The 24159-nt window shown below is 39.0% G+C and overlaps 1 long non-coding RNA gene across 2 annotated transcripts; it reads left to right on the top strand.

Annotated features, from left to right (window-relative positions):
- The first annotated feature begins 8471 nt into the window (after positions 1-8471).
- On the top strand, positions 8472-19682 carry LOC102656553. 2 transcript variants are annotated; one of them, XR_409749.3, is made up of 2 exons: positions 8472-10689; positions 17070-19682. It is a non-coding gene; the product is annotated as an uncharacterized LOC102656553 (long non-coding RNA). The 2 variants fall into 2 exon arrangements; XR_001705716.2 differs by lacking the exon at positions 17070-19682 and adding an exon at positions 14598-16780.
- The last annotated feature ends 4477 nt before the right edge of the window (positions 19683-24159 follow it).

Genomic DNA, 24159 nt, shown 5'->3' with positions numbered 1-24159 from the left:
TGGCGCGTTTTTCTCTATATATCCTACGAGTGGGTTTTGATGACGAGATTTCTAACTTTATGAACAATAGAAATTCCAAATTCTTTGTAATCTACGTAATATTTTCTTTTTATCCCATCGATACGGGTATAGATAAAAAAAAGAATAAATAAATAAAACTTCGTTAACGATTACAATCTCGATTATATCTGGAAATTGATCGTCGCGTATATGATCGTGTGTACACGCGCATTCAATAGTTGCGCGGACAAATTGCTTCCACGGATATATACGGTGTATATATTATATATATATATGTAGACGCACGCGCATATGGGGGCGATACGTACGTTACAGAGCTGCTAACGGGAACGTAAAGCTCGACTATATATGCTCGATGCGCGCCATTGAAGCGTACACAGGCAGCGTACAACCGTCAAAGCGACGTGGAACACGGATACTTGATGTCATTTCGCGCTTTGTTGGACGGACTTTTTACAAGCATTTCTTTGTCGCGAGAAGCAGCACGCGTCGCTTGTATCCCTTCGACTTGTCGATATTAAAAATGTCGCCTCTCGACTCTGGTATTTACACGCGCGAGAAACACCACGTTTTAAAGAGCTCGTGCATGCACAGATTAAACGTATTATTCGATGTATATACGCACGTACGTATATCTGCGATATTTATCACCGCTCGGAAGGCGAATCTTCCGTTTCTTCTGCGCGCATGCGCAGACTTTGACTTTATACAACGAGGAATTTATATATAAGAAGGAAAGTTGATCTCGATTCGTCGGTGACAATTTTTAGTGTTAGATCGGTGAGGGAAAAATTGAAGAAAAATATCGAGAATAATTAAATTATTAAATCGGATAATAATATTCGAGTGAATTAATCAACTCGTTACACACGTGCAACTGCAAATAAATGTTAAACGAAGTTGAAATACTCGAAATACTCGTTCCTACTTCCTCGACTCGTCTACTTAATTAACATTACCTAATTACATCGATTAGTCTTGCACTTTGTACTGCTACTTAAAATAGTAGCTTGTTAATTAAAACGAGACGAACGAAAGAAATGTTATAAAGGAGGATACGAGGAATTGTAGCGCAACGAAATTTTGCTCGTTGAAAAAAAAGATTATTAATAGAAATTTCGTTGATCATTACGATTCCACCACGATTTCACATTTTTTTTTTTTTTTTTTTTTTTTAAGAACAACCACCTCGCTCGCGAAATAAAACTTTTTTTCTGCGAGCCAACTCGTAGAAAGTATGAAAAGACGGTAACGAACGATGCGATGAATACGCCGACATTATAAGGAAGAAATTTTCTATGCACGCGTATAAAATTTCCATGCAATTTTCTATCAAAGAAGAATCAAAATACGCTTCCCTTTCTTTCTTTCTTTCTTTCTCCACATAAAACCTAATCTATTAAGATATTCAATATATTACAAATTTTAGAATTGGAGCAATTTTTCTCCAACTTTAAAATTACATTAAAATTACTTTACTCGCATAAATTAAACGTATGACTATCAACATTAATCGTTCTTATTATTTTCAAAAAAAGGGAAGAGGATCGCGAAAATTTTTCCATTTCGCCTCGAAAGTACGGAACGAATTTAGTATACGTGCGTAAATTCAATTAGAACGGAATGTCGGTTGATCTTGGGACATCGGGTTGGCGCTCGAGAGCTAAGGAGAGCATCGGGTTATCGGGTTATCGCGTTAACGCTCGCACGGTCTATCGACCGGCTATGTACCGTTTGATAAAGTAGCACGTATGACGTACCATGATGACACGTTGCGTTACATAGCCGTGCAAACACCGCTCTATGTATATATATATATATATATATGTATATATATATGCACGCACGCATAGAGGCGTACGGAGGAGCGTTTGTGCATGTCGAAGCCGACCAATCGGCTTGGGATGCTTAACTCTTCAAAGCAAATGTGTTTGCGATCAGGCCTTACTCTATTCCTGTTCTCGAGCATTGGGCACCGCCGATTAAACTTACATAACCTTACGTACCCTCTCGCGCGCTTCTTTCATCCACCATCTTTTTTTTCTCACTTGTTTAATTAAAGTTTGTAACGTTGATTTTAATAATATATTATTGTTTATTTAGATTTATTAATCATGGAAAAAGTTTTTTTAAGATTAAAAATGGGTTGTTAGTTAATGCAGTTTGAATTTATTTAAATTTAATATTTTCGAAACTTTATTTAATAAATAAATTTGAAGTTAGTTTAAGCGAAAATATCGATTTGTGGAATCAATGATATAATTAGATTATTTTAAATTGTGGAATTTTATTGTTTAGTTTTTCAATAATTTTAATGATATTTATATTTTTATGTTTAAATAAAGAGTTAATTTTTTATTAATAGTTGATTATTATTATTATTCATAGAGTCAGATATATAGATTTAAGTGAACTAAAAATAGGTCGTTTTTTATATTCAATAATTTTATTTTTAATTTATATATATATATTAATTTTAAGGCCAAATATACTATCAATTATTTTACGTTGGTTTAGGATTAATTTCTCTTGTAATTTATTATATAAAAATAAAATTATTTATTTCAGTAACTATTTTATATTTTAAATCGATTATGTGATATCAGAAGCGAGAAGGAAAAATAAATTATAATTCTTTTTTCTAAACTAGCATCATCATTGGCTCGAGTTATATTCTCATTACAGAGAAAAAGAATGGAGAGAAATAAGAAATCGGCAAGCGCAGCTTCGCGTTCCTCTTGTTTAATATAACAAGAGCACGTCAGCAAAGGGTGAAACGGTTGCAGGATAGAACTATTCGTCTAATTGAAACGCGAGGCCTCCCCTCCTTGGCGCTCCTTCTTGCGGAGGGGAGAAGTAAGAAACCGTTTTCCCTGCGTTTTAAATTAGTTCGACCCTTGTTCAACGACCTCGCGTTTCCTTCATCATCGGGTCCAACCCCCGTCGCGGCTTAAACCGGTTCCTTATTTTTTCTCTCTCTCTCTCTCTCTCTTTCCTTGGCAATTCTCGGGGGATGGAAATTTATCCCTCTTCTCGTGGCAAATATTACTAGACGAAAATCATCGTTCTCGTCGCGAAGAGAAGGAAAAAAATTGAATAGTCCGTGTGAATATCACTCTCTCTCTCCCTCTGTCTGGTTTAACCCAAGATAATATGGAAGTCGACACACGATCCAACGATTAATTCGCAGCTCTCTCTCGTTCTTTTTCACAAGTCGCACGCGAACCAACGGAACCATTTCTCCCTTCGTTACGTTTATCATTTTCTTCTTTCTCCCTTTTTTTTCTTCCTCCTTTTTCGAGATATATCAATATTCGAAATATTCGAAATAATAAAATATATAAATATTGGGTTGGCAACTAAGTAATTGCGGATTTCACTTATAGATGGCTTCAGTTGAATTTTTAGGTTTGCTGGCGTAGTCCAAATGTAAAACACACTTTGTTATTTGATAGTTGGCAATTCAGCTGTCGATCGGTAAAAAAAGTTTTTTGATCGGTTGCGTAGTTTTCGTTGAAAAATGGAAAATCAAAAGGAACATTATCGTCGTATTTTGCTTTTTTATTTTCGCAAAGGAAAAAACGCATCGCAAGCTCGCAAAAAGTTATGCGCTGTTTGTGGCGACGAAGCCTTAAAAGAACGGCAGTGTGAAAATTGGTTTGACAAATTTCGTTCTGCTGATTTTTCACTCGAAGACGAAAAACACTCTGGTCGTCCAGTTGAAGTTGACGACGACCTAATCGAAGCAATAATCGATTCGGATCGTCACAGTACAACTCGTGAGATTGCAGAGAAGCTTCGTGTATCGCATACATGCATCGAAAACCACTTAAAACAACTTGGCTATGTTCGAAAACTCGATACATGGGTTCCTCGCGAACTGAAAGAAAAGCATTTAACGCAACGCGTTAACAGCTGCGATTTGCTAAAGAAACGTAATGAAAATGATCCATTTTTAAAACGACCGATAACTGGCGATGAAAAATGGGTTGTTTGCAACAATATCAAGCGGAAAAGATGGTGGAGCAGGCCACGTGAACCAGCTCGAACAACATCAAAAGCTGGTATTCGTCGAAAGAAGGTTTTGTTATCAGTTTGGTGGGATTACGAAGGAATTGTCTATTTTGAACTCTTACCACCCAACCGAACGATCAATTCTGTTGTCTACATCGAACAACTAACGAAATTAAACGATGCGGTTGAAGAAAAGCGGGCCGAATTGACAAATCGAAAAGGTGTTGTATTCCATCGTGACGATGCAAGGCCACGCGCATCTTTGGTCGGCAAAAATTATTGGAGCTTGGTTGGGATGTTTTGCCACATCCACCATATAGTCCTGACCTTGCACCATCCGATTACTTTTTGTTTCGATCTTTACAAAACTCCTTGAATGGTAAAAATTTCAATAACGATGATGATATCAAATCGTACCTGATTCAGTTTTTTGCTAATAAAAACCACAAGTTTTACGAACGTGGGATTACGATGCTGCCTGGAAGATGGCAAAAGGTGATTGATCAAAACGAGCAACACGTTACAGAATAAAGTTATTTAGTTCCATGAAAAAATTGTCTTTGATTTTCTAAAAAAAATCCGCAATTACTTAGTTGCCAACCCAATAAATATAATATAAAATATTCGAAATAATAAGATATATAAATATACATATTCGAAATTATAAAATATATAAATATATAAATATATTCGAAATTATATATTTGGATTATATAATCGTAAGAGATTCGATTTCGACAATAAGAAGAGATTAATGGAAGGGGAATTTACGAGATTCGTTTGTTTAACGCATTTGTTGCGGGAGAAGTTGTGGGAGATGGGAGGGTTGGAGAGGAAACGAGGAGTGGAAAGCTCAAGTAGAAGCGCGGATGAAGCGTGGTGGAGAGTTGGGGAAAGTTATTGGGGAGGTTAATTCGTGGCGCGATCTTATTCAAATTTTCGTGGGGTCGTGCCATCCCTTCCCTCCATCGCGTTTCATCACGCGCGACTGTTCGTCCGTGGCTGGAAAACTTTATCGCCAGTTTGTTCAACCCGTAACGAGCGAATTTTCGAAAGCTCCTCCCGCGTTCCGATTCGACGTTCAATCTCTGTTTCCGATTTTATTCCAATCGAAGCAAGGATTCGAAAGTCGGTCGCTTTTCGAAAATATTGAGAGAAAATGATACAATCCTGATATTTCTTAACCGATCGCTGTCCGATTATTAAAATTTCTTATTTGCAACATTCATATGTTCGATTCTCATCCTTGGAAACGATTGTTACAACATAATAACAATTTTCTTTCTACTCTCCTCATCCAAAACGAAACTTTATATATATATACATATTATTACATAATCACATAATTACTTTTTGAAAATTTGACCGATTCGAAGGAAAATATTGAAAGAAAATACTACAATCTTAATATTTCTTAACCGATCACTGTCCGATTATTAAAATTTCTTATTTCCAACGTTCATATGTTCGATTCTCATCCATGAAAACGGTTGTAACAACAATTTTCTTATTCTCCTCACCCAAAACAAAACTCTCTCTATACATATACACATTATTACATAATCACATTTGATCTTCTTTACTCTTTGTTGATTCGCAAATATTTCATATTTGCCTATTCACACGCGACGCCATTCATTGAATCGCGAGCACGTTGCTACAAATGCGATCGAAAAGAGAGACAGAAACAGAGAGACAGAGAGAGAGAAAGGGATCATTTTATTGTTTCACAGGGGGGATAAAATTTCGCGGGTCGAACGGTTATCTGGCTTGATCCAGCCGCGATTACCGATATAATCTTTGCGCTTCGCTGGAAATCGCCACCGAATTGGTTACATTAGTTATTACGTTGACAAAGCCGCTCCCTTATTCCTGGCCGGCCGATCCACCCGGAGAGACAGATCAAGGGTTTAAACCGCTCAACGCGCCACTCTCTAATGAACTATTTCGAGTGGAAATTAGATTGGCTCCGCGCTCTAAATGGGCGACGGGGGCGTAATCGCGTTACCGGCCACGATAAATATTAACTTTCCAGACTTATCCTTGCCAAATTGTTGTCCAAGAATTATCGACGCCCTTTTTCTTTTCCTATCTCCTCGCCATCTCTTTTCGAGAGAAATCGATCGATATTTTCGACGACCGTGCTCGTCGAGTCGTTTCGACGATTTTTTCGAACGTTTTAAAGCGATTTTGTACGCTTCCTTAACGAAAAAATTTATCGAATGACGAAGGAATCTTTATTTAAGGAATCTAATTGGAAATTTAATTTTTCTCCGATTTTCAGATTACGAAGATTTAGAAAACAAGATTTTATTGTTACTCTTTAATTCGTTATTATATCAATTTATAATAAAATATAATTAAGTTATATAGGAAAAATTAACATTGAATTGAATACAGAATATAAATATGTAAAAAATTATATACAAATTAGATGAAGAAATAAAAGGTATAACTTGAGAAGAAGAAGAAAATTACAATTTTTTTTTTTTTTTAAATGACTCGTCTTGAGGGCGCGAACGATTAAATTTGAATCTAATTGGAAATTTAATTTTTCTCCGATTTTCAGATTATACGCAGATTTAGAAAACGTATTATATAATTCTTCTTTAAATATTATTTCAATTTACAACAAGATATAATTAAGTTATATAGAAAGAAATTAACATTGAATTGAATACAGAATATAAATATGTAAAAAATCATACACAAAATAGATGGAGAAATAAAAGGTATAACTTGAGAAGAAGAAGAAAATTACAATTTTTTTTTTTTTTAAATGACTCGTCTTGAGGGCGCGAACGATTAAATTTGAATCTAAGATTATACGCAGATTTAGAAAACATATTATATAATTCTTCTTTAAATATTATTTCAATTTACAACAAGATATAATTAAGTTATATAGGAAAAATTAACATTGAATTGAATACAGATAAATATGTAAAAAATCATACACAAAATAGATGGAGAAATAAAAGGTATAACTTTTAGAAGAAGAAGAAAATTACAATTTTTTTTTTTTTTTAAATGTCGACTCGTCTTGAGAACGATTAAATTTCTGTTTGAAAGGGAAAAGGGGTGGGAGAAATGTGGGTGAAATTCATATTCATAGTCGAGCGGATTTTCGGTGGATGCCTCGATTTCGGCCGCTCGTAGCGCGAGCCGCAACTTTGATAAACGAAACTTGGCCAGGATTTTGGGGATTGCATACTTATTAGGGGGGGAAGTTTATGATATATACTTCGATCACGGGGGGCGGGAGGGTAAAAGGCAATATCTCGCGAGGCGAACGTCGCAAGAATGAGAAAGTCCTTTTAACAAGAAGCAATTTCGAAACTTTTCAAATCCCCCCGTTTTAAAGCGGGAAACGAATTCTATAGAGCGAGGCGCCGCTATATTTTCTTAACGCGCGCTCCCTACCACCTCGACAAACTAAATTCCGGCGCGAAAAACAATTTTTAGTGCGCACAGCTTGCTTACTTGCCAAGAAACTGACTTCTCTCCGCTGGAAGATTTCGATTAAAAATTTTGACACTTATCCGAAGATAAAGAGTTTGAATTTGCCGCCATTTTTGCATCAAGTTGTTGGCAAGCCTGAAAAAAGAACAGTTTGATAGCTGAGAGAGTTTAGAATTAGTAAAAATTGAGCGTTATAAGATGACAACAACGTGTCTTCATTATCGAACAATATTTTAAAAATAATATTTCAAAAACTCTCTTTTAATTTTAATTTTGGGACACCCTTTATATACTTCATTATCGAACAATATTTTAAAAATAATATTTTAAAAACTCTTATTTACTTTTATATTTAGTTCAAATCTTGCGTTAATTTTGGGACACCCTTTATATACTTCATTATCGAACAATATTTTAAAAATAATATTTTAAAAACTCTCTTTTACATTTGATTCAAATCTTGCGTTAATTTTGGGACACTCTTTATATACTTCATTATCGAACGATATTTTAAAAATAATATTTCAAAAACTCTCTTTTACATTTGATTCAAATCTTGCGTTAATTTTGAGACATCCTTTATATACTTCATTATCGAACGATATTTTAAAAATAATATTTTAAAAACTCTCTTTTATATTTAATTCAAATCTTGCGTTAATTTTGGGACATCCTTTATATACTTCAACAATATTTTAAAAATAATATTTTAAAAACTCTCTTTTACATTTTGAGACACCCTTTATATACTTCATTATCGAACAATATTTTAAAAATAATATTTTAAAAACTCTCTTTTACATTTGATTCAAATCTTGCGTTAATTTTGGGACACCCTTTATATACTTCAACAATATTTTAAAAATAATATTTCAAAAACTCTCTTTTACATTTAATTCAAATCTTGCGTTAATTTTGGGACATCCTTTATATACTTCATTATCGAACAATATTTTAAAAACTCTCTTTTACATTTAATTCAAATCTTGCGTTAATTTTGGGACACCCTTTACATAGAAAATTTCCAAGCGAAAAAAGAAAAAGAAAGTTGGAGAGACTCGAAACGTGTTAGAACTGCGTCGAAGAACGTGGAAGGACCGTTTCTCGTTCGGCGAAAAAATCGATCGAAGCGTCGGGGGAAAATGGAGGATCGAATAATTGGCGTTCGCGGCGATGGCCGAAATTGACAAATAACGGCGTATAAAACCGTATCGTCTCGTACGTCAAGGGATCGGATTTTATTAAGCGCGGCTTACCTTCTTTTTAATTCGGTCGCGCCAATTATTAACCGATATCCCTTCTCCTCCTCCCTCTCCCCTGCTATTATTTCTCTCGTATACACCTAAGCTCCATCTCTACTCTATTTTCCAGTTATTCAAGGCGGAGGGAGGGCAAGGGGGGGAGGGGAAAGACAATGTAGCGGGTAAAGTATCGGATAATTAAAATTTATCGCTCTTCTTATACAACGTAACGCGTAACGCGTCCCCTTTAATTTTGCCGTCGTAATATCGGGGGCAAACTGGGCAAACAACAACAACAAAACGATAAACCTCGAAAGCCTTTTTGATATCGGGGAAAAGTTCGGTTTAAAGAAGAAAGAAGAAAAAAAAGAAAAAAGAAAGAAAGATTCGATTTCGATAATTCAATCTCTTAATTAAACACACGCGGTTTTAAATCCATGAAACGAAACGATCATCGAGCCCGCGAGTAGATTCGAGGCTTCGTGGATTAGGTTTTAATTAAGGGAAAGTGTAGGATGCGGTTAAGAGGCGACGTTAAGAGACAGAGAGAAAGAGAAAAAATATCGAACGACTCGAATCTTCTCTCCCCCCCCCCTCGAATCCTCGCGAGGAGTGGAAGAATTTTTCCACAAACATTCGTGACAATTTCAATTAGCCGCTAAACCCTTGTGTCGCCTATTCAAACGTTTGCCCGCTTTAATTAGTTCGGATTATCAAAGTTACCGTGTTCCGCTCGGCTCCGATTCGGGCTAGGTCTCGCGACAGGTAGCCCGTTAACCCAGAAACCACGCGCTTTCCTCCCCCTCCCCTCCCCCCTCCCGCCTAAATCCGATCGAGTCGGTCGGGTTCATTCCCCGAATGGCGCGGCCCAACAATTTCGAAAAATTCCCTCTCGAGATTCTCTCTCTCTCTCTCTCCCCTCTTCTCTTCTCAGAAGGGAGGAGGGACGGTGAACGGTATAATGCGGGGGTGTCGCTAATCGCTAAAGTGCTTCGCTTCCAATCCGACCTGTCCTTTCTTCCCAGGATAAAGCTCCGACCGGTGCGACACCATTTCGCTTTTACAACGAAAAGTCGCCTAGTCCAGAAGGAAAGGGAGGGGGAAAGAAGAGAAGGAAGGAGAGGAGGAGGAGGAGGAGGAGGAGGAGGAAGTTGGTCTCGTGAATCTCTCCGGTCGACAAACGACGTATCGACGCGGAGAGAAAGAAAAACAAGGGAAGGGAAGAGGGAAGAGAGGAGAAGGCTCGATGGATCTCTCTCTCTCTTTCTCTCTCTCTCTTTTTTTCTTCTTCGGTCGGCGAGAAATGGCGACCGATTTCGAGGTGGAACGAGGTGTGGCGCGGCGTCATTTGGTAATGGAGTTAATATTTTAGCGGTGAAACAGTCTGGTAGGAGAAGGAGGAGGAGGAGGAGGAGGCAATGTTCACGGGGAGGCGCTTCCTCGAGCCTCGGGGGGGAAATGACTGAGAGAGGAGGCGAGGCGGGAGGTCGCGGCGAGAACAACACTCGCGTACATTTTACGTCTGTTTTCCGTGACAAACGTTTCGCGGAATACCTCGACGCCCGGCAGAACGAGCCGCGAGAAAAACAAACTGCCTTCTTCCAACCGCCTATTCTCCTCTATATATATACGTGTGTATACGTACCATCTTCTCCCACCCTTTCCCCCAGAAGTCGAGAGGTGGGAAACGGGACAACTGTTCGCGAATCCGGACGCGTGGCACGTACGTAGAGAGACACGCAAACACTCTCTCTTGTTTCTTCGCCGCGACGACACGCGTCTGTTATGGTTGTTCCTCGCAACTTCGACGACCATTTCTGCGATTTTCGATCGAATCGATTCTAGTCGGAAATATATTATAGTATAAAAGTTATAGATTAATATTATTATCAACATTAAACGCTTCGTATCGAGAGAAATTTGGGACGAAAGGAAATTGCGGAAAATGTAGGTAAGCTTGGAAAATTCGATTACTTCGATCTAAGATTCAATTTTAGCGATTCTCCGTTTAGAATAAATCTATCGTGGAAATAATATTGCGAGTAATATCTGAAATAAATTTTTGTATCGAACCGTTTTCTAATATACGTTGCGAGCAATAGCCGTGATGATTGTGGACAACGTTCTTTTTTATCTTTCTTTTTCGTCTCTCCCCTCCTTGCTTCGCCTCGTTTCTCGAGGCGCGAGCCAGGCCAGTCCTGGAAACGGGACGAGATCTTCTTTACCGTTACGGATTTACCCATTCGCCTCCCGTAAGGGGGCGGTCTTCTAACAAAAACAATCACATAGTCGGAGAGCAAAGCGATGTCGAAAGCTTCCGTGCGACTCGATTTACATATATATATATATATAAATATATATATATATGCGCGCGTCGAGAAGAAAGAAAGCGGCGGATGCAGATGTTGTCAGGATTACGTACGAGCGTTCCGGATACCTCGTATCATCGCGTTATCTGGGGATACGATCGGGGAGAGCGGGGATAATCGGATTATGTTGATTCTATTGCGCCGTTACTCGTTTATTCCAGACGTTGCTCGCGTAACGAGTGAACGAATATCAAAGTTTTCGCTATCGTCCGTTTATTACCTTGAGAGAGAGAGGGAGAGAGAGAACTTTTTCACTTTCTCGAGAACCTTCTGGGACGCCTTCTATTTTCATGCGCTTTTATCTTCACCTCCCAATCCCTTCGCCCCTCTCTCTCTCCAGCGTTTCTTTCTATCGTATAATTCGCGACAAAGCGGTCTCGCTTCTTATAGGAATCCGCCCATTCGGATATCCGAGACCCTGGCGCGAAAATAATTGATTCGACGCGACGGACGAGGTGCGTTCCGTTCGGATGGAATCGAGGACGGAGTCTATCGATTGTATCAGGTTATCCCGCGTTGTAATACCAATTGTTCGTATAACAAGGATAAGAAATTGTAACGAGAATAAGATATACTCGAATTTCTTATTATAATTTTTTTTTTTTCATTCGAATCTCTTTCCCCCGTGGTATTTCCATGGTTAAATGATTCTAGTTTATTATGTTTTTTCGAAAATTTATTGGAAATTTTTCCACGAAACAAAAATGTGAGCACCGTGTTTTTGCAATTTCGTTTAAAAGGCCGGGCAATTTTGGAAGAATAATCGTGTTTCGATATTTCCTTTTTTTTTTTATTCGAATTTCTTTAACCCCTATATTAATATTTCCATACCATTAAAATTCTAGTATTTATTGTTTTCGAAAATTTGGAAATTTTGGCTCGAAAAAATATATAAGCATTCTCGTTTAAAAGACGAGGCAATTTTTGGAAGAATAATCGTGTTTGAAATTTTCAATACTTTTTTCTTTTCTATTTTCCCCTCTTATGTTTTCGAAAATTTGGAAATTTTGGCTCGAAAAAATATATAAGCATTCTCGTTTAAAAGACGAGGCAATTTTTGGAAGAATAATCGTGTTTGAAATTTTCGATATTTTTTTCTTTTCTATTTTCCCCTCTTATGTTTTCGAAAATTTGGAAATTTTGGCTCGAAAAAATATATAAGCATTTTTGTTTAAAAGACGAGGCAATTTTTGGAAGAATAATCGTGTTTGAAATTTTCGATATTTTTTTCTTTTCTATTCCTCCCCCTATATTTTCTAAAATTTGGAAATTTTGGCTCGAAAAAATATGTAAGCATTTTTGTTTAAAAGACGAGGCAATTTTTGGAAGAATAATCGTGTTTCGATATTTCCTTTTTTTTTTTTATTCGAATTTCTTTACCCCCTATATTAATATTTCCATACCATTAAAATTCTAGTATTTATTGTTTTCCAAAATTTGGAAATTTTGGTGTTTGAAATTTTCGATTGTTTTTTCTTTTCTATTCCTTCCCCTATATTTTCGAAAATTTGGAAATTTTGGCTCGAAAAAATATATAAGCATTTTTGTTTAAAAGAGGCAATTTTTGGAAGAATAATCGTGTTTGAAATTTTCGATGTTTTTTTTCTTTTCTATTCCTCTCCCTATATTTTTTAAAATTTGGAAATTTTGACTCGAAAAAATATGTAAGCATTTTCGTTTAAAAGACGAGACAATTTTTGAAAGAATAATCGTGTTTGAAATTTTTAATATTTTTTTCTTTTCTATTCTCCCCTCTTATATTTTCTAAAATTTGGCTCGAAAAAATATGTAAGCATTTTTGTTTAAAAGACGAGGCAATTTTTGGAAGAATAATCGTGTTTGAAATTTTCTAAAATTTGGAAATTTTGGCTCGAAAAAATATGTAAGCATTTTTGTTTAAAAGACGAGGCAATTTTTTGGAAGAATAATCGTGTTTGAAATTTTGGATGTTTTTTTCTTTTCTATTCCCCCCCCCCCTCATATTTTCACAGCATTTTTTTCGAAAACTTGTTGGAAACTTGTTGAAGTATATAACTCTTTATGTTTCGAAAAAAAAATACATAAGCACCGCGTTCTTTCAATTTTGTTTAAAAGCCGAGGCAATTTTGGAGAGAAATAAAAGATGGAGGAGTATCGCCTTTTCCATACATCGGATTGTACGATGTAAGGAAAGACTAAGATAACTAAATCCAGCTTTCTCCATACCGAAGAGAAAATGAAATTTGGATCGGGCGACGAGTTATAGAATTTGATCTTCGCCGGGGTTCCTAACCTCGAAAATCCACCGATTGGGCTGCTGCCATTGTGCCAGTCTATTACGAACAAATCGATCGATCGGAATGAACATGGAAAACAAAACGGAGAGAGAGAGACAGGAGAATCCTTAGAATCGCCGAAACGAATACGATTAAAAATTGTAATCGAGGAAAAAAATTGGAAAATAAACGGGGATAGATTTTATTTTTACCTTTTTTTTTTTTTTTTAAAATATCAAAATTATCAGAAAACGCCTCCCGTTTATTATTATTATTTTTAACAGAAATATCGCGTTTTTAAATTTTTCTAAAAGACTTGAAAAATGTTATACTAATATTCAACGATAACACTGAAATATTTCGCTGACCGGAACTTTTTTTTTTTTTTTTTTTACCACGCTTTATCTTTTTTTTCCGTTCATTTATCAATTTTTTTCCCCCTTTTTTTTTTTTTTACAATTCAGACGTTTCGTTTTTGTCCTTTCTCCGCGTTTGTCCGCGCTTTCACCCACATGACATTTCGTTGTTTCGTAACAAATAAGAATTTTTGGAAAAAATTGGGCGACACATGCATTGGGGGGGAGGGAGAGACGTTTGCATTTATCCGGACGTCGTATTTAGACGAGAAATTTGGTTCGTTCTCGCGGCACGTTTCGTTTCATCGTTTCGACGAAGAAAAAGCCCAGATCCACGCGGAATAATTATTCCCAGTTATTTTTTATCATTGGCCTCGTCGCGTTTCACTCGCGCGCTGTTTAATTTTCGTTTCTCGGCCACGTACACGATTCTTGCTTTTAACTGGCCGAATTAAAAATAATAAATATGAAATAAATACACAATGCCATTAAATTCTACGTTTTAACGATACATGTATATAAAAAAATGAAAAGAGTGGATAATTGAATTAACCACACGACTCGTTTTAACAACACTCACGAACGTAACAATTTTTTCCTCTTCGAAACTTCGTTTCAATTCGTTATTACTTCCTTTACATACGAAAGTTTTCTCAAAACGATAATTTCCTAATTTTCTTACTCTCCCGTTTCTATTCTCTTTCTTACTTGATTTCAAAAGTGGCGCTCCCTATTTACGTATAACCCCCTCTTTCTTTCCCTTTCCCGCTCTTCCTCCCGCTCCCCCCACCCTAGCAACCAGAGGTAGCCGCGTATAAAGAAAGGGCGTACATTATTACGCCGTAACTCGTTCATTCGGTCCGCTCTTTAAACTTTCAGATAACCGACGAGCGGCTCATAATCCGACAACGCGACGCGCCTATCGTAGCCAGCTCGAAAGATAAATAGAAGCCGTGGGACCGCCTCTGGGGATATTATTACGTCCCTCGTTCCATCGCACAGGTGCAACGTAGCGTATTCATCCGCACGCATCGTGGAGACAATGGCACGCGGCGCGGGGCGAGCACCGAGTCGTCGACTCGGCAACACTGTCGCGTCGCCGTCGCCGTCGTTCGAGGAGATTCGAATTCGTCGCGCGAAACGGGGCAAAATTCTAATTTACTAGTTTCGGGGGAGAAGGGGAAGAGAGGGGAGAGGCAAGAAACTCGAGACGATTGGTTTGGTAAGAGTTGTGTCGCCGGTATTGGGAAATCGCGAGGCGAATTGTTTGCCTCGAGCTTCGTCTCTAATTGATCGGGACTAAAATCTCCGAGAATCAGATTGATCGAATCGGAGAGGAACGAGGCGAGGAGACTTGTGTGCCGGGTTATATATTGTCCCCGCCGAGTCTGCCTAATTGAGACCGATCTAAATCGCTCGGGTATTTTGATCAACTGATCTTGGCTCGCTCGATAATTGTTACCGACTCGGATCTTATCGATTGTTCCGCCGCCACGCGGCGCTCCACTCGACATTGTCCCCCGAAAATTTCCATCCCGCCTTCGTTCCATCGATCGTTGATCCGAAGTGTTGCGCGTCGTACAAAAAGAGAAAGTACAAACGAACGAAAAATCGTAACGTTATTAAACGGGGTTAAATTAAATCGACGACGATCGGCCACCTATCGGTGGACGTATAAATTTCCAAGTAGGACGCGATAATTTCTCGAGGCAGGAAGCATTTTGCATTTCTCCCGTACCTGTGTCTAACCGAATTCGGAAGTGAATATGCCAATTATGCGTCGGTGGTTGAGCGTGGGCGATACCTGGCCGGGAAATGTCCCGATATCGATCCTATGCGAAGCTATGTGCGAATATATGTGCGAGTATACGATCGAAAAATACATCGACGGAGAAGCATTTCGTATTAGAAATGCCGAGTTACACGAGTTCGTTAATTAAATCGCTTCTAATTGCAATTATTTTCGACATTAACGATAGAAGGAAAAAAAAAACACTTCTTTCTTCCCTTCTTCTTTTTTTTCCAATAAACCATTTTTTCTTTCTCGATTTTGAACGAATTTTGAACGAAGCCGAGGGAATCCCAGGAATTTGACGTTGCCGCAAATTTTATCGATATCGATCTTCCAACGTTTTTTCACGTTTAACTTGAACAAGAAGAAGTCTGTCTAAATAACAGGTGGACGAGAAGAAAAGATACTCTTGCTTTACTTTTTTCTTCTTTTCTTTTTTCGCTTTTTTTATAATAAAATAAAGTAAGAAGTAAGCGCGGAGATTACACGCAACGAAAGAGGGGAAAGGATCGAAACAAGGGTTAGAGGGAGGTATCCCGTTAAACCCGTGGGGTTTAAGATTCAACGAATGGGAATATTTGAGGGGGGAGGGAGAGGTTGAATTTCAATAGACAATGAATCCGTGGAAAGGAAAATTCATAGGGACAATTCCGATCCACTTTGCGCGATTCAATCTTTCGAGCAAAACTGTTTAAAAACGTCGAGCGCACATCCTCCCTTCCTTTTTTTGGGAGAACGTTTCGCATTGGTCCTCGATGTTCGACATCCTGATTGAAAAGGAGAACGAATGAACGAACGTTGATGAAAAATCTTATTGTTGTCGCGTTCATTCAATCTCTTCGTTCTAATCGTTCGAATTAATTATTGTTGGTTAAAAGAAAATTGGGAAAAGAAAGACAATTTATATATTTTCGATCGATAAATAATAATCGTTTATCGCGGATTATATTTTGCATTATTGTCGAAAGATCGAATAATAATAATAATAATAACAATAACAACAATAATAATAATAATGATGGTGATGCTGTCGAAAGCGTTATAACGAAAGAAATGTTGTATTAAATTCCTAAGTAATATTGGAATTTGGTAATTTCCATCGACTAATGGATACAAATATTTCGAGTTGAATCTCAGATATTTCAAAATGTCGAATATGACAGTAAAATAATTTCATCTCTATTTTGTCCGTATACGTGTGTATATATATATATATACATATATAAATATGTAAACCGTATTTAAATAATTAAATCTACGATATTACGAATGCAATGCGCAATGAAAATAAATTTTCCACCCAGAAAGTACGCGAAATATTTTTAATGCGTGCTCCCCCCCCCCTCCCCTCTCCCCCTTTTTTTATTCAAAAAACAGAAACAAAATTCATTTTGCGCGAGAGACAAAACTCGTTCGCGGACGCGGCGGATACGGATAATAATTATAAAATTACGATCTTATTATTTATTAAAGAGTAAAATTTTTTTCGACCGTATATCTTCTCGCTTCATCCCAAAAATCTTACTCGTAATTCCTATTTTACAAGAATGTTTTTTCAGGGAAAAGGGAGAGGAAGAGGGTCCTCGTCTGTTCACGCACGTACAAACAACACTATTTTATTCGTAATCCTGGGATATTACCGTTGGAACGCAAGTGGACGGATTCTACACACAGAATGGAATACGAGATATTCGTGAATTATTTTCGAGCGATAAATAATAATAACGTATTACGGCGAGGGAAGAAATTTCTTGGAGAATCGTCCCTTTTCGGGATCGATTCTCGACTCTTATTTCTCGCGAGCGGGTATAATCGTTGAGAATCCGAGATATAAACGTTCACGAGTCAAGAGTCGGTGAACGCGTCGTCAGTACGGTATCGAGGATGTTTTTGTACCACGCCACTACTTGAACGAAGCAAGCGTCGATGCCTTCGTTCCTCTCTCTCTCTCTCTTTCGTTCTCTCTCCTTCTCCCTTCTCTTTCGCCTCTTTCGTTCGAGCACGTTAAACACGCGTTCGTCGAGTACAGCCGCTTCCATAGTGCACCTATACACACCATTATTCGGGGAACCAAGTTTTTATTCGTACGCGCATTGTTCCGCCTCGTCCAATTTTTCGTCACCGACTATACTGTACTGTGACCGGTGTGTCGCGTCGTAGTTTCTCGCTCGTCCTTGTACAAATGGTATACAACGCGCTCTCTAATCTCCACTCGTTCCGTCGATGCGCGCGCACATTTCTTTTTAACCAATGTTTCGATATCGCGGTTTCACGCACGCCCCCCACTCCTCCACACTTTCGCGTCCCACAGCGCGTGAAATGTATACTTTCGCGCGGCGATTCCCAATCGTCCCGTCGTTTGATTCCTTCCCCTTTAATTTCCAAGTCGAAGCTTGCCAATTTTTCTCCCGATACACGTTTCCTTTCTCCAACGATCCTCGAAAGAATATAGCGCTTGTTTCCGGGCGTGAATTTCAAATTTTCGTGGCCAAACTTCGATTCTTTCTACTTTGCCCATCTCGTACGGGAAGAATATCGAATCGAGCTCGTTTTTTTTTTTTCAACGACGAAAAACTCGAGCCCCCCTTCGTTAACGGAAATATCGAAAAATCTTACAAATTCGGTGCGGTCTATCCGCAAAATTTCACATTTTTCCAATATCGGCTCGTATTAGGAATGACCCACGCTATCCGAAAGATTCGAATATACGGAGAATCACACAGGGAATTGAGCCAGTTGTGGCGAAAGGGGACGACACAGACGGAACGAGTAGGAATCGCATCCTTGGAAACAGTGCCCCCGGAATGGAAATTTTCGCAGAGATGGTCGGATAACGAAAAACTTTCGACGCAACTATCCATATCTGCGCGTGAAAAACCAAAAAGACGACGACTTTTGTTTTCGAAAGCTAGGAGAAAGAGAAGAGGCGTTTTCTTTTTTACTCGAAGACGGTCAGACGTTAACAACTTGGTCGGTGGTTAATTCGAGGAGGAGGAGGTGAGAAGCTCTTCGAGCATTATGCGAGGACGCAAACACGCGACTCCCTCGTTCAACCTTGCTTGTTAATTAGCGTTAGAGAGAAGGAAACGTTCGCTTAACCTCGTAGAAAAGAAAAAACTATCGAAAGAATCGATCTTCCAATCGAAATACCCTTTTCGATCGAACGCTAATTACAAAGAAACAGGGTAAAAAAATAGTCTACCAAAGAACTGATAATTCGGTATATTCGCTGACGAATATATATATATATATCGATACAGTCACGATAAGCGATCGAAGCTGGACGAAATTTTTCCACGATTGCGGTTACGCCGGATTTATCGTTACATCGGTCGAAATGAAGTGATTCGCGAATTTTCGGGGGAATTGAAAAAAAAAAAAAAGAACGTAAACTATAGTTCGCGTGCGTAGGAACTGTAATCGAGTTCTCTCTTGGCCGAGAGAGAAGGGTCTCGAGCCAACGAGTGCGGGTGACAATCGACCTTTTGTACGGTTTAAAAATTGCGTTCTCGAGTGTTTATCTCGATCGTACCCGGGAACCGATATCACATCGATCGATTCTGAAAATCTTGTTGAAAAAGGGGAAGAAAAAAAAAGAAATTGTCGCGAATATATTTCATATGTAATTAAGGATATCCTTCGAGATATCCTTCACTGTTCTTGCTGTTCTTTAAACGGAAAGGAGTGGAAAACAACGCGATGTACACAGATTGGAGTGGAGGGGGTAGGCCGAGGTTCTCCGGCAGTTTGATCCGGGATTCTAGCGCGCGCCACGTTTCACGCGGGAGGGGAGGAGGAGGGGGGATGGTTAGCTGAAAAACTACGGAATTAACCGGACTGCGAATTTGTGAAAAATATCGTTCGAGCTCGTGTTCCGCTCGCGTTAAACTCACGCGTGCTCTTTTCTAAATCTATGGGATCACTATGGGAAATTGGACGATGGATAGATATAATCGCGTTTCTATTTAATTTACGATTTCCGCGAATGCGTGTCCGGCGAATATCTGAAGGGGGGGAGGGGGAAAAAAAATACAAGTGAAAATATCCGTGAAAATGTACGCGTATTTGTATACATAGATATTTCCAAAGAATCTTTGTGTAACTTTTTACGAAGGATGGAAAATTCTGGATCGAATATTTCGATCCTTTAATTAATCTCTAACGTAATTTTGCGTCAAATATTAGTATAAAATTTTAACGTAAATTTAATTAAATTATAATTAATTTATAATTATTTTTTAATTTTTATTTTATTATTTTTAATTTATTATTATTTATTATTTATTATTTATTTTATAAAATATAAATATATATTTATGTTTTTTTTTGCAATATTTATTTTTATTAGAATAAAATATTTATATATATTTAAATAAATATATATTTAATAATTATTTAAAAATATTTTTAAAAAATTAAAAAGCGCCCAAAATTTAAATTAATTTTTTATACTAATTATATAAAAGCGTTAAATCGAGCTTGCATTATTATATACATTTTAAAATCTTTTTCGATCGATTAAATTTCGTGTATTAAAAGTATTTGCATCTCGAAAGAAGAAGAAGAAGAAAAAAGAGAAATTTTTTCCTCGAAAGAAACGGACGAAGGGAGGAATATATTTTTACGCGTGTAATTTCACTGGTACAACACGCGTTTCCTCGTTAACTCCTCTTCCAATTTAAAACGGCAAAAGCGAAAACGCAAAAACTCGATCCGTTAATCGAGACGGCGATATTACGCGACAAGGTTTAACGGTGATAATGAAAAAGTCTGGTGGAAATGCGATAACGAGAGTCATTAACGACGAGCGCCGCTCTCCCTCGGCCACTTCTTATTCTTAGGGAACGTTGGCTCCTGGTATACGCCGGCCAGCCTGGCCACCCTGGCCCGCATGTATTTAATTAACAGAGTTCGAGTTGCGCGGAGAGAGGTGCTTTGTTCGCCTCTCCCCGAACCTATCGGTTAACACGGCCGGTTGTTGTGCACTTTGACTCCGACTCGATCGATATCCCTCTTAAACTGCGTCCTTACCGACGGATACGTATCTGGGAGAAAAACGAACGAACACTCTGTGGCTGGGGAAAAGAAAGGAGAAGAAAAAAAAAATCGAAGGATTCGATGAAAACCACTGGTTTTCCAAAAAAACCGTTCTCTCACTCTCTAATATTTCGATCTATGAAAATGAAACGAACAGATAGTGAAACGAATTCCATGTAAATTTCAAAGTACAAAGGAATTAATCTTGAAAAAATATTTAAAGATGAAATTACTGTTATCTCGGTCGACGATCACATACAATCCGATAATGTAATTTCCGATGGCACGGTTTCGTGGGATACGTTCCAACAAGCCGAACCCGTTCCTTCGAGAAATATAGCAGTCCTCGTGTTCTAATTCCCCCTCTCCATGCCCCTCTTTTCTTATGTATTAAAACAATAAATGCATTTTCATCGCGAGCGAACGATATTTCCACGGAGGATGTTCCTTCTCGAAGCGAGCATTTCACGGATGGATTAAGAGAGAGACGTTAAAAGCGTTTTTCCCCCCCTTTAACTTTAATCCGAAAGAAAGTTTGATCAAACGTCGAATATATAACCGTTTAAAAAATTTCAGGTTAGCGTGATTCCGAAAACAAAGCCCCGTTGGCACGAACCGAATGCATTTTTGTGCCGTGTGAAAAATCGCAATCGTGATAATCGCAACGCCGTTTGCAAATTGCGTGCCAAGTAAGCACGATCTAAACTCTGGCCAACGAAATTTTTTTAATTACCCGTTACTCCGTGTCACGCGAACCTTCGATCCTTCCGACCAGCCACGTAATCCAAATAAACAATACAACGTTGCGCTTCCCCTTGGAAAAAAACAAATCGGATCGATTACGCCTCGTTTACGTTTCAACTTTTACGAATACGGATCGAGAAGCGTGCGAAAACGCGACGCGCCCTCTTTCTAAGTCTATTTCTTAAGAGGTTAAAACTCTGAACTTATCGGGATTCGTATCGACGCATCGCGGACAGAAGATTGAAAAAGATCGGCAAGATTCTATGAAAGGATAAGAAAGGTAACGAGACACGTCTCCTTCGCGAATCTGATCACGATCGAGTTGGCGTATATACGATTCTGCTACGCAGAACGCATAAAGACGTCCGTGAAATATATATATATATATATATATATATATATATATATACATTGGAAATGCAAGCTAAAAGGGAGACGATCCTTGACTCCTTCCATCGTTCTTCTCGTCTCTCTATCCTTCCATCTTTCGAAAAGTGTCCACGATAAATGAGATTACGAGACTTGTCGTCGTCTCACGGCCGTTATCGGGAACGCGGCCGCTCGATGCTTTCGCACGAAGTACGAGTACGAATGGAGGAGGACGTGGATTGTCGTCGAAACCGTAATCCAAACTCGATTCGTCCCGAACGAGCGGAGAGGATCGGTGGACGATCGATCCTCCAGAGAACAACCTCCCATAACAGTCTGGGAAAGGGAGAGGAGGGGGGGGGGGGACATCGTTTAAATCGTAAACGGAGCCAACGGATAATTGAAAATCGAGCAACGACCGATCGTTCCCCTTCCTTTCTTCCTCAAAAATTTCCACCGACTCGGTCACGATACGACAGCCACGGGACCAAGCGGTCGTCCATTCGGGACCGACCTCGAAACCGACCAATCGCGGCGCGGGAAGAAACGCGGTGGAAGGGATTGCGATCAGAACCGCCGCCGACCGTGTGTACTCTATATATTGTAGAAACTTCGGTCGGATCGTTTTCGTTTGAATCGGCGGCCGTCGCGTTCGACGACCGCATAAATTGGCAGATCGGTACAGCGTGCAACGTTCGGCTCGCTACGATTTACAAGACGTATGGCCGGTTGTTAGCCTCCTAACGAGGGTTTAAGCTCCGGCTGAGCGATGCTACTCGTTAACGCCGCTCGCTACGCCTGTACACTTACTTTCCGGATCCCTATGCGACGCTCGCGCCATCATTTTTACCAGCGCCCTCTCTCTATCTGTCTCTGTCTCTGTCTCTCTCTCTCTCTTCCCCCACCATCGATCGCCATCTCTCCACCGTTGATGCAATTACTCCCCTCCCCTCCTCTATGCTTCTTGCGTTTTTTTGCCGTTCGACGAGGCAAAACGCTCGTCACTAACGCTCGCATTATCTCGAAATATTCATTCTCCGTCCTCGGTGAGCGTACTTTAACCCAAGTTTCGAGCGAGGAGCCAGAAGAGCTGGAAAGGTTGGCGAGCTGGACAAAGCGATACGAGCCGTGTACGTGTACGTGTTGCGGTTGGCGAGAGAGATCGGGACCCCGATCTAATGGACAAAAATCTCGAGACTTTCTTGCGGTTGTCGGATTGTTACGGAGTGAAAATGCACCGATCCGCTATCGTTGCTGGAAAGACAGGAGGAGGAGGAGGAGGAGAAGGAGGAGGAAGTTTTTTGTTGCGAATGTTTTACGGTATCTGTGTACCGGGTTTCGCGAAATATGGAATAAATTGCGCGGAAAATTGAGAATCTTGGCTTGCCCGGACTCGGACTCTTTTTTGCCGATCAGCTTTGGTGCGGCACGGGAGAAGGGGGGAGTGAGAGGGAAGCTGGTGCGTGGAAAAACGCGTGGAACCGCTTTATGCGTGGACAAAAATACGGTATATGGTAAATTAATTTCGGTTTTATCCGAGAAGAAACTTTGGCTGGCCCCTTTAAACGAGTGCAACGATTCGTTCGAAATCTCGGATTGGATGAATAAATTGTCGGGAAAGGAATCGTTTGGCAAAAACGCGATATCTCTTGATGATAAAAGGCCGAAACTTTTAAAACCCCGTGGATAGTAGTAGGTCCGGTTAAAAATACAATATTTTCTCCCTTTTGACGGGATTAATCCGAAAACATCGAACGAACAAAAGGATTTAAACGTAATTTATTTATATCTCTATTTTTTTTTTTTTTTCAAAACGAAAATTCGAACGAAGCGAGGAAAAATTGTTGGAGATGAACAACGTTAATAATTTCCTTTTCCTTTCGTCGTGGCTTGATATCTCTCCCCGTAAAAATAAATATAAATATTTATCTATCTCGCGAGGAAAAATATCTCGCGCGCGAAGATTAATTAAAAACGACCAAAATTGTTACAGGAGAAAAACTTACAGCATCGTGACATGACGTACTCCAATTCTGAATTCAAAACCAGGATTTTCGTAGCGTCGAGTTGGAATTACGGGCCGGCCACGGATTTTTCAAACGCGAGAAAAGTTTTTCGCTCGTTTCTCCCCTTTTTTCTCCCCGATTCGCGCCCCGTCTTTCTTCCTTCCTTCCCTTCTTCCTTCCATTCTTCCTTTCTTTCTTTCTTTTACATGTTCCGTTTGGTCAAAAGTTTTCCTTTTCGCCATTTCCTTTTCAAATAATTCAGTATCCGGTATGGAGCAAAAATTTGCAACAGGAGAGTGGGGGCCGTCGACCATGGAGGGAGGGGAGAAAAGGAAACCTTTAATACTGCATTCCCTAACGAGACAACTAAACGCGAATCGCGCGAAAAGGAGGGAGGAGGAAAAAAGGGAAGGAGGAGGAGAAAAAAGGGGGGAAAAAAGAATTTCATCCCTTGGCTCGTTCAAGTTGGAAAACTTTCGAAAACTCTTCCCCT

The sequence above is a fragment of the Apis mellifera genome, linkage group LG15 (assembly GCF_003254395.2).
Source record: "Apis mellifera strain DH4 linkage group LG15, Amel_HAv3.1, whole genome shotgun sequence".
NCBI lineage: Eukaryota > Metazoa > Arthropoda > Insecta > Hymenoptera > Apidae > Apis > Apis mellifera.
This window is presented reverse-complemented; position numbering and strand designations above follow the sequence as displayed.